Source organism: Amblyomma mixtum, chromosome 7 (assembly GCF_055824585.1).
Source record: "Amblyomma mixtum isolate Tamu chromosome 7, ASM5582458v1, whole genome shotgun sequence".
Classification (NCBI taxonomy): Eukaryota; Metazoa; Arthropoda; class Arachnida; order Ixodida; family Ixodidae; genus Amblyomma; species Amblyomma mixtum.
Genome location: NC_143018.1, coordinates 153,153,162 through 153,163,731, shown reverse-complemented (window position 1 = coordinate 153,163,731; position 10,570 = coordinate 153,153,162). Strand labels below are relative to the sequence as shown.

Genomic DNA, 10,570 nt, shown 5'->3' with positions numbered 1-10,570 from the left:
TGTTATTCTTATTTGTCATGTTAGCTATGATTGTTCTTTGAAATGTATTCTGTTGTCCGCTGATTTCTGCCTTGATGGAAGCAATCATGTATTTGATATGGGGGGGCGGGAACCAGTCAAGCTTTCCAGCTTTTTTTCCCTAACCTCCCCCATCATGTTGATGGAAATAAAGGCTATTATTATTATTATTATTATTATTGTTATTATTATTATTATTATTATTATTATTATTATTATTATATTATAATAATTGGTCTGCCTCTATCAGGCAGACCAATCCACCACGTGACCTCGCAAGACGAGCCGGACCACCACGTGACGGATCCTTGCTCCGCCGGGAATATAAGCGCCCACGAAGCCAGCCTGCATTGCAGTCGGCGGCGATTTTTCGGACTGTGCACTAAGCCTCTGTTCTTTAACGCGACAGGTGAGCTTCGCACATCCTCTGTTTTCTGTATTCTCTGTTTTCTGTATTTGCCGCCGACTGCACCAAAAGCTGATTGTGTATGATCTGTGTCTTCGGATAGTAGAAAAACTGTAACATGAATAACAACGGCTGTTGTGCTTCGTGCTCGAAACCGCTTCCAAAAGATGGGCGTGTGATGACTTGCATCAGTTGCAGCGCCGGTTATCATGTTGGTAAAACTTGCTCAGGAATTGCCGACAGCACCTTTTTGTCAATGGGTCCAGCGAAACGCGACAAATGGAAATGTAGGCGTTGCCAGACAAGCAGGGGTATTCGGACAAGAAACACTGACAGCATTCAGAGTGATTCTGTATCTGAAGATGATTTGAGGGCTGTCGACGGCGCAGTCCCCCCTGCCTCTTCTGAAGAAGTGATAGCCACTTTGGCTTCGTTAAAACAAAGCATAGATTCGCTTCTGCCCCTGCATGAAAAAGTAGACAGGCTTGTAGCGCTCCAGCCTAACATTGAAGAAGTGCTAGCCTTCAAAGAAAAATTTCAAGAATTTCAAAGTTCCCTGGAGTTCTTCTCCTCGCAGTACGACGACCTATTGAAGCAACTCAATGCTACAGAAACAGAATCGAAGAAACTGCGGGTCGATGTTGAGATTCTCGAGACGACAGTGGCAAGTCAGAGCCAGGAAATAAAACAAGTGCGCTCGGAGCTGAATGCTTTAGAGCAGTACAGCCGTGAATCAAATCTGGAAGTCCATGGCCTTGCTGTCGAGGAGAATGAAAATTTGCGAGAAACCTTCGCCTGCCTTTCCAAGAAACTTGAACTGAAGGATTTCCAGCCAAGTGACATAATTGCAGTTCACCGCTTGCCTGTGAAGGCGACAGAGTTGCCCCAGTATTAATTAAATTTCCGTCCGCATCTATAAGGGACACCTGGCTTTCGGCGCGAGGCAAACTGCGCCCGCTCTTTGAAAAGAAACAGCTACCTGCGCTGTTGTTCTTCAATGAAAATCTTACGCAGCGAAATCGTCACATCTTCTGGATGGCGCGGAAAAAAGCTAAGGAACTGGGTTACAAATTCGTGTGGGTGAAGGCAGGGAAAATCTACGTCAAAAAAGCTGAAAACGCTACTCTGAAGCGAATCGTTTCAGAGGCTGACGTTGAAGGATTGGCATAATTATGGCCGCTGGTCTGTATTCCTTCTCCAACTGTGAGAGTTACAAGAACTGTATTTGTGAAAGAAATAGCTCATTTTCTGTCTTGCATGTGAACATTCGCAGCCTTAAGAAGTATTGGGAGGAACTTCAGGCAGTTGTGTGCACTCTGAAGGACTGTATTCATGCCTTGGTTTTAACGGAAATTAATATACAAGATTATGACATAAATCAATTTCGCCTTGAGGGATTTCAGGAGTATTTCTTTACAAGGCCGGGCAGAAAGGGTGGAGGAGTTGCAGTTTTTGTTAAAAATGACTGGGCCGTTACTGAGGTTGCGATTCCATTCACTTCAGCTGAATCTGTTTCTCTAAGAATTGAAAATGGAGATATAGTATTTGGATTGGTCTCCATTTACCGACCACCATCGAGCAGCGCCTCATCTTTCTTGGGGGAACTCAATGACGCCTGCGTAAACTTGGCTGCGTTCCATAATCTGTGCATAATAGGGGACATTAACATAGACATACTCAAGGCAGAAAAGAAAACTGCTTCTAGCTACTTGAACATTCTGGCTGACTTCGGCATCGAGCCTGTTATAAATCAAGTGACTCGGGAAGAAATCCTTAGCAATACGCTAGTTTCCTCGTGTTTGGATCACGTTAACATCCGTGTTTCTGAAGTTGCTTCAGTTGAGGGTATTGTTATCAACCAGAAACTTGCTGACCACTATTTTGTCGGATGTTGTATTGTCTCCAGGGTGAAAGTTTCTAATAAGCGAAAAGTAGAAAGCATTGAAATTATTGACAAAAAAGTTTTGGATCAGTGTGTGGCCGGTTATGATTGGAGCTCTTTTCTGTCAAAGCCGCATGGTGAAGCGATGTATGATGATTTTTTGGACTGTTTCGGCACTTTTGTTCAGACCGCCAAAAGAAAGGTGAAAGTAAAAAGACGCAATCAAGACCTCAGTTGGTTACATCCTGATGTACTCGCAGCGATACATGAAAAAGATACTTTATGGCAGCGATGTAGGCGATATCCGAAAAATGTGGCATTGCGAAACGCTTTTAGAGCCGCAAGAAATAGAGCCACGGCGCTTTCTCGATTAGCAAGAAGAAACCAGTACCAGAAGCAGTTTTATGATTCCAGAAATGACTCTGCTAAAACGTGGCAGCTGGTAAATGAACTGCGCGGTTACAAGCCTCGTGACACACAAGGGATTATCGAGCGAAATTTTGGTCCTGTAAGCAAGGATCTTGCAGATCGATTTAACCTGCATTTTTCATCCGTGCCTACTCTTGAATCTCTGAGTGTTTCTTCATCGGCGCGCATGCGTAATGTCGCAGTCTCTGAGTCAGCTTTTCTGCCTGAAATGAGCGAAACTGATATGCGGGAAATTTTGCAGTCGTTCAAAAAAAGAAAGTCCGCTGGCATCGACGGCATTCGTATGGATGATATTGTTAGAAATTTCGAGGTCCTGAAAAACGTGCTTCTCTGTACGTTAAACACTATCATTGCGACCGGCAAAGTCCCCGACTCTATGAAACGTGCAAGAGTTATCCCTGTGCCTAAAAAGGGTGATTCATCAGAAATTAAAAACTATCGTCCGATATCTGTGTTGCCTTGTTTAGCGCAAATTTTAGAAAAACAAGTGTCCAGAGTTATGCACAGTTTCCTGGATTCACATCAAACGATTGCAGACAATCAGTACGGATTTGTGGCAGGAAAGGGCACACTGAGCCTGCTGGAAGACGTCTCGGACCTGTTGCACTCTACTCTTGAACTGAATCAGGTTGCCTGTGGTCTGTTCTTAGATGTGTCCAAAGCATTCGATTCAATAGACCATCAAATACTGCTTCAAAAATTGTATATTTATGATTTCCGTGGTCATTTCCATGACTTTTTGAAGAGTTACTTGTGTCATCCTACTCAACTTGTTTGTATAGGAAAAAAGAGGAGCTCCCCCGTAGAACTTAGGTGTGGTGTTCCGCAGGGGTCTATTCTATCACCTTTGTTATTCAATATTTTTGTCAATGACTTGAAACAAAGCATTACTTCATCTAACCTGTACCAATATGCAGACGACACACTTCTTATTTCTCGCCACATAGACTATTACGCCTGTGTTGAGCTGCTCCAAAAAGATGCGACTGCCGTATTAGACTGGTATGACTCAAACCTAATCAGTATAAATAACACAAAGACCCAACTAGTATGTTTTAGAAGCCCTCTGAAGATTCTCAACTTAGATGCTCCTCTAAGGCTACATTCCTCTAACTGCTGTTCCTGTCAATGTTCGCCGGTTCCCTATGAAGGAATGGTAAAGTACATGGGTATTTATCTAGACTGTGACTTAAGTTGGCGCTCTCACCTATCTTATGTTTGTAAACAGCTGAGAAGTGTGTCTTGCCTTTTATACAATGTCAAATTATACACGCCTGTCTCGGTTAGAAGGGTGATACTTCACTCATTAGGCTACTCAGTGTTGCGATATGGTATTTGCTGTTTTTTTAACTGTGCGGAATTTTGGAAAACGCGGGTAAATAATTTGTTAAAGAGTGCGTTAAAAAGTGTAGCGTACAACACTTCTGTGCCTAAGGAGGATTTGTTTCTTAGCTTTAGTTTCCCAAAATTTAACAATGTCTTTCTTCAGTATGCCGCCGTCAGACATATGTGGACTAACGAATTCAAAGTTGCTCGGTCATCTGGTCATAACCTCCGTTCTGTCTCCACCTATGAACTACCAATTACTAGAACTAAATACGGAGAAAGCCAGCGCTGCTTTTATGTCCCCGCAATATTTAACAGTCTACCTAATGAAATAAAGGTACTGAAGAATAAAAAGGCAATAAAGAAAGCCCTCATAACCTACACTGTCTTAAAGGAAAAGACAGTATAAAGGAAGTAGTGCTCCAGATTTGTTTTCTTGTGTTCTTAGAGTATAACGCTCTCATCACCTTCTTTTTTTTTCGGTTTTAGTAAGTAACCTAAAGCAAACCACTTGACCATTTCCTGTTGTTAATGACTTTATTGTGTTTCCTTGAAGTGTTTTTCTTTTCCTTGTGCATTGTCAATTTGAAATGTTTTTCCTGAGTAGGAAAAAAAGAGATTTGCCGCCTGCTGCCGGGTTTTGCCCAACAAGCCACTGATGGCTTTGGCATGCCCGGAATTGTATTGTATTGCCTGACAGGAAATAAAATTATTATTATTATTATTATTATTATTATTATTATTATTATTATTATTATTATTATTATTATTATTATTATTATTATTATTATTATTATTATTATTATTATTATTATATCGTTAATCACTGCTCCAACCATTACAAAAGCCTCTTTACACACTTTAGATTATACATAAATTTCAAGCAGTAAAGTCTACAGACTTTCTGTAAACAAATCTTATATATAGTTCATGGCCATGGAAGATGGAAGATGGAAGATGGAAGATGGAAGTTCATGGAAGATGTATGGCCATGCATGTTTAGTAGACTTTAGAGTATAGACAGTCCACAGACTACAGATAGGCCAAAGGAAATATATATTGGAAGGCAGTGCAGCCTGTAGGATGTAGATAGAAAGTATACAGGCCATATTTATAAGGGAAGTTAGAGCGCATTTTTTTTTATGGTCTTAAAGGCTAGTATATAAGGGTGATTTACCGAAATAAGAAATGGCCAAGACCACGGCCACTCCCAAAAGGAAGAGGACTAAGTTGATGACGCCGAGATGGGGCCAGTACGAACTGGCATCGCCTTCGGCTCTGCAGAAAAGGGAGAGGAACAGTATTAACGTCCGCATTGTTCTCTATGTCCTGAGCGTTCATAATCACTGCGGATAAAAATGTGACGCCAAGGACTTCATACGAAAGGCTCCAAAAGCTTCTAGGAAACCAACCTTTACTTAAATGACAAGAATGGCCTTATCCCAGATCTTCCATTCCGTATTCAGGAGGACCAATTTTTTTAGCGCATCTACTGAGCGCCCTTCTAAAGGTATGTAGTTTCCCGATCCTAATATGCTGCTTTTCTTTTGGATTTCGTCTAAATTTTTCTTTCCTCCTTGTTCCGTTATTAACGGGATGGCGATTTCCTCCACAACAATGCTTCATTGGAGTCCGGATTAGTTTACTTAGATTACAGATTTGTGTAGACATTATCCCCCACTTTGTTATGGGTACTGGTAATTACCATGCTTTGTTTTTCTTTCAGTGCGTACATTCGGTTCTTGGCCATGCCTAGTTTTCTCTTGAGCACTTTTAGCCGACCTCCGTTCTTCAGAGATGGGTCTCCTCTTTGTACATTACATTGTTTCCTTATGTCGGTTACCTTAGGTGTATTGATTAGCTTTGACAGTAGCGCCAGTTTTATGTGTGGAACTTCGTAATGAGATCTTTCTTCTCCTGAGAGAGCTTATCGATATTCTGTCTGTTTACCCTACATTATACACACGAATACGCCTGTATTACATCATAAAGCCAGCAGTAAAATTCCAGTAAGGAAGCGTGTCCAGCGGGGAGACACGATCTCGCCAATGCTATTCACCGCCTGTTTATCGGATGTGTTGCGAGGTCTCGATTGGGAACAGTTGGGGATAAGAGTTAATGGAGAATACGTAAGTAATTGTCGATTTGCTACTGACATTGCCTTGCTAAGTAACTCAGCAAATTTCATTTTAATACCTTAAAGACCCACTGGGGGTATTACATAAGGGGTTGCAAAGCATCATCAATGAGTTAGACAGGCAGAGCACCACAGTAGGTGTGTCCATTAACCTGCAGAAGACCTAAGTAATGTTCAACAGTCTCGCAAGGAAATAGCAGTTCACATTTGTTAGCTAGGTGCTAGAATTGGTAAGGGAACACGTGTACTCAGGGCAGGTAGTGGCTGCTGATCCGGATCATCACAGGGAAATAACTAGAAGAATAAGGATGGGAAGGACCGCATATAGCAAGTTCTCTCGGATCATTAATGACAGTTTACCAGTATCCGTCAAGAGAAAAGAACACAACAGCTGTACCTTACAGGTACTCAGTTACGAGCCAGAAACATTGGGGCTAACGAAAAGGGTTCAGCTTAAGGACAACGCAGCGAGATATGGGAAGAAAAATGATAGGTTCAACGTTAAGAGGCCGCAAGTGGGCAGAGAGGGTGAGGGAATAACGCATAGTAATCACATCCTAGTCGAAATCAAGAGGAAGAAATTGGCTTGGGCAGAGCATGTATTGCGAAGGCAAGATAACCGCTGGTTCTTACGGGTAACGTAGTGGATTCCATGAGAAGGCAAGCGTAGCAGAGGTCGCCAGAAAGTTAGGTGGGCGGATGAGATCAAGAAGTTTGCGGGAATAGTGGCCGCAACTGGCGAAGGACAGGGTTAATTAGAGAGACATGGGAGAGGCCTTTGTCCTGCAGTGGGCTTAGTCAGGCTGGTGATGATGATGATGACGCCTGTATGGAGTAAAAAGGAGTAACCTGTCCTCCGGTGCACTCTCTATCATAAGAGTGAGAGCGTCAGAGTAGAGCTCACTCTCTCTTTACGTTTTTTTTTGTTAAGAATGAACAGTTTACTTTTGTTGCTGCCTTCGTAGTGATGTTATTGCGGTTATCGTTCAATCTAGAGATTTCTACGGAGAAAAATTTAGTGCGCCAAGACCGCTTCGTAAAAACTGGTTTGTATGTGCCCGAGAAGAATATTTTGACGGCAACGACAGATAAAGATGTTCGGCGACACTCAAAGAGGTTCTACTGGAATATACGACTAGGGATGCTCCAATGACCACCACAGAGGGAATTAAAAAGAAAAAAAAAACTGGGCGACGCTTAACTTACCCTTAAGAGTACATTACGATGGCATTCGAGATCCCTCTGGCGTCAGTATGCTCTTTCTCTTTCATAGGCTCACTGAACGCGGGGAGTTGTGATGCCACCACTCGCCCAGTGATGCAGCGCTAACGGGCACCGCATTTTTTCCTCACTTCCTTTTTTTATGTTTTCAATGCAAGTACCTACAGCTCCCATGAGGCATTATTGTAGGGGGGTATAACTACATACAATAACGCATGCAAGTAAGATATTGGGAAACATATCAGCGAGGTAACACAACATACTAAAAGAAGACTAAATGAGTTCACAAGTAGTATGAGTGATAACATTACCTACATCGGCGCAGCGCTGGTCAACACACGAGACCTGGAAGAAATGCATCAGAGATCATCATTTCAACAGCGCTTTGGAAATCAGGTGCACAAACCACATCATTCGGAAGCTAGTTCCAGTCCAGAATTACGTTAGGGAAAAACGAATACTTAAATACATTAACGCGGCATTGACCACTCAATCTTTTTCGTGTTGTCTAGTCTCTCCGAAATGCGACACGGCTTCTGATTATTCTGATGAAATGGAGTCTTTACGCGCTTCATAAAGGAGTTTAAGAAAAAAATGTTTGAAATCGGAGCATGGAAAGCAAGGTTTTCCACTCAGAAAATTCAAAATAAAAAAAAATCAGACAGACGCGTTTTACTCGCCCATTTCACTTGCCCTGTTCTGAGAGGGCGAAGCGAATCAGAACTGTATTGAACACACTCGAAAGGAGATTGGTAGCCCACAGGCGAACATTTTTACGGCGTCATCCCTCCGTGTAAGCGCTGTAGACAGGGCAGGGGCGAATAACTGAACAAAGGAACTGTAGCAGAATGGCAGATTGGGCGAGTTGGTGTTCTATGGTTACAAGTACATTCAAACTGAGCTAAACAACAGGACCAGAAAGAGTAGTAGACAAACACGGCGCTGAACTTACAACTGAGTTTATTAGAAGGAAAAATTTCAATACATACAAAAACGGGCACACGTGCGCACAGTCATGCATCAAAGTAGCGATAAAATCAACAAGCCACTAAAATCGCACGTATTGTACCTGCCTTCAAAATGACCTTTGTGCAGCAATGTCATTTCTTTCCTTGACAAATCTAAAGAACTTTTGGTAACGCAACCATTCGATGTTCTAGTTATGTGGAATGCTTCAGCGACTTCTCTTGTAGTCTTGCCAGTATGAAAAAATAACAATTCTGTATCGTCAAAGAATGGCACGAATTTGCATAAACTGGAATGACTTGCCAGATTCCTGTCTTTCTTTCTGCAATGAATTGGCATGCTCCATAAGCCTAACATTAATGCAACGGCCTGTCTGGCCTATGTAAGTGTGACCAAACGATAAAGGATTTTGGTATACAACCCTCATCTCGCAATTAACGAATCTGTTCACATGGTTCACCTTGCAGACAGACTTACGTTTGGCACCTTCCTGCTTTCTCTCAACTGCTGCACTTAACTTACCCAGCTTATTAGGAGCAGAAAAAACAGCCCTCACGCCATAATTGGCCCCTACCCTTTTAAAACGATGTGACAACGTGTGCATATAAGGCATGACAACTACTTTTTTCCCCTCAGCATTTTCTTTGGGGTGACCCCGAACATTTCAGTGTTCTAAGAACCTTATCAGCACCAGCCACCAGTACGGAATCAGGATACCCAGCCTCCCTACATCTCTGGGCTCGGACTGCAAGACTAGGAAACATTTGACGCATACAAGACTTTTTTGAAGAACGGCAAGACGCGTAATTAACAGGAGGTTTTTCACTCCTGGGAGCGTACCGCCAGCATACATGGTTCGGCAAGAAGGACAAGCTCATATCTAGGAACTGCAAGGCGTTCCTCTGAGGGATCTCATGCGTAAACCTAAGTCTAGACCCATGCTGTGGAAAAACATCAAGTACCTCAGGCACAAACTCAGTACCCAAAGACCTAACTAAAACCAGGAAGTCATCCACATACCGAAAAACTCTAATGCACTTTTCATTTAAGTCACTCTCTATTTTTCTGTCAACATAACTGAGAACAATTGTGACAGGATGTATTGGTATGGCCGTCAGAAATCTTATATGCATCAAATGTTTGCTAGTCTTGCAGTCCAAGCCCAGAGATGAAGGGAGGCTGGGTATCCTGATTCCGTACTGGGGGCTGGTGCTGATAACATTCTTAGAACACTGAAATCTTCGGGTCAGCCCAAAGAAAATGCTGAGGGGAAAAAGTAGTCGTCATGCCTTATGTGCATGCGTTGTGATATCGTTTTAAAAGGGTGGGGGCCAAGTATGGCTTGAGGGTTGTTTTTTCTACTCCAATAAGCTGGAAAGTTAGGATTGGTTTGGTTTGGTTTATTGGGGTTTAGCGTCCCAAAGCGACTCAGGCTATGAGGGACGCCGTAGTGAAGGGCTCCGGAAATTTCGACCACCAGGGGTTCTTTAACGTACACTGACATCGCACAGTACACGCGCCTCTAAAATTTCGCCTCCATAGAAATTCAGCCGCCGCGGCCGGGATCGAACCCGCGTATTTCGGACCAGCAGCCGAGCGCCGTAACCACTGAGCCACCGCGGCGGGGCGGGGTAAGTTAAGAGCAGCAGCTCAGACAACGCAGGAAGGTGCCAAACGTAAGTCTGTCTGCAAGGTGAATCATATGAACAAATTCGTTAAGTGCAAGATCGGGGTTGTATACGAAATTCCTTTATCGTGTGGTCACACTTACATAGGCCAGACAGGCGGATGCATTAATGTTAGGCTTATGGAGCATGTCAATTCATTGCAGAAAAAAAGACACGACCCTGGCAAGTCATTGCAGTCTATGCAAATGCGTGCCATTGTTTGATGATACAGAATTATTATTTTTTCATACTGACAAGACTGCAAGAGAAGTCGTTGAAGTATAACACATTACTACAAGATCGAATGGTTGCGTTAGCAAAACTTCTTTAAATTTGTCAACGAAAGAAATGACATTACTGCGCAAAAGGGTAGCTGGGAGGCAGGTACAATACGTGCGATTGTCGTGACTTGTTGATTTTATCTTTACTTTGATGTATGACTGTGCGCACGTGTGCCAATTTTTGTATGTATATATTGAAATTATTCCTTCTAATAAACTCAGTTGTAAGTTCAGCGC

At 42.7% G+C, this 10,570-nt stretch overlaps 1 long non-coding RNA gene across 1 annotated transcript in view; it reads left to right on the top strand.

Moving 5' to 3' along the window:
• LOC149337891 (uncharacterized) overlaps positions 1-1,890 on the top strand; it is a 45,152-nt gene extending 43,262 nt beyond the window's left edge. Inside the window, exon 3 of the long non-coding RNA XR_016284443.1 lies at positions 269-1,890. This is a non-coding gene — a long non-coding RNA (uncharacterized LOC149337891). The remainder of the gene's footprint in view (positions 1-268) is intronic.
• The last annotated feature ends 8,680 nt before the right edge of the window (positions 1,891-10,570 follow it).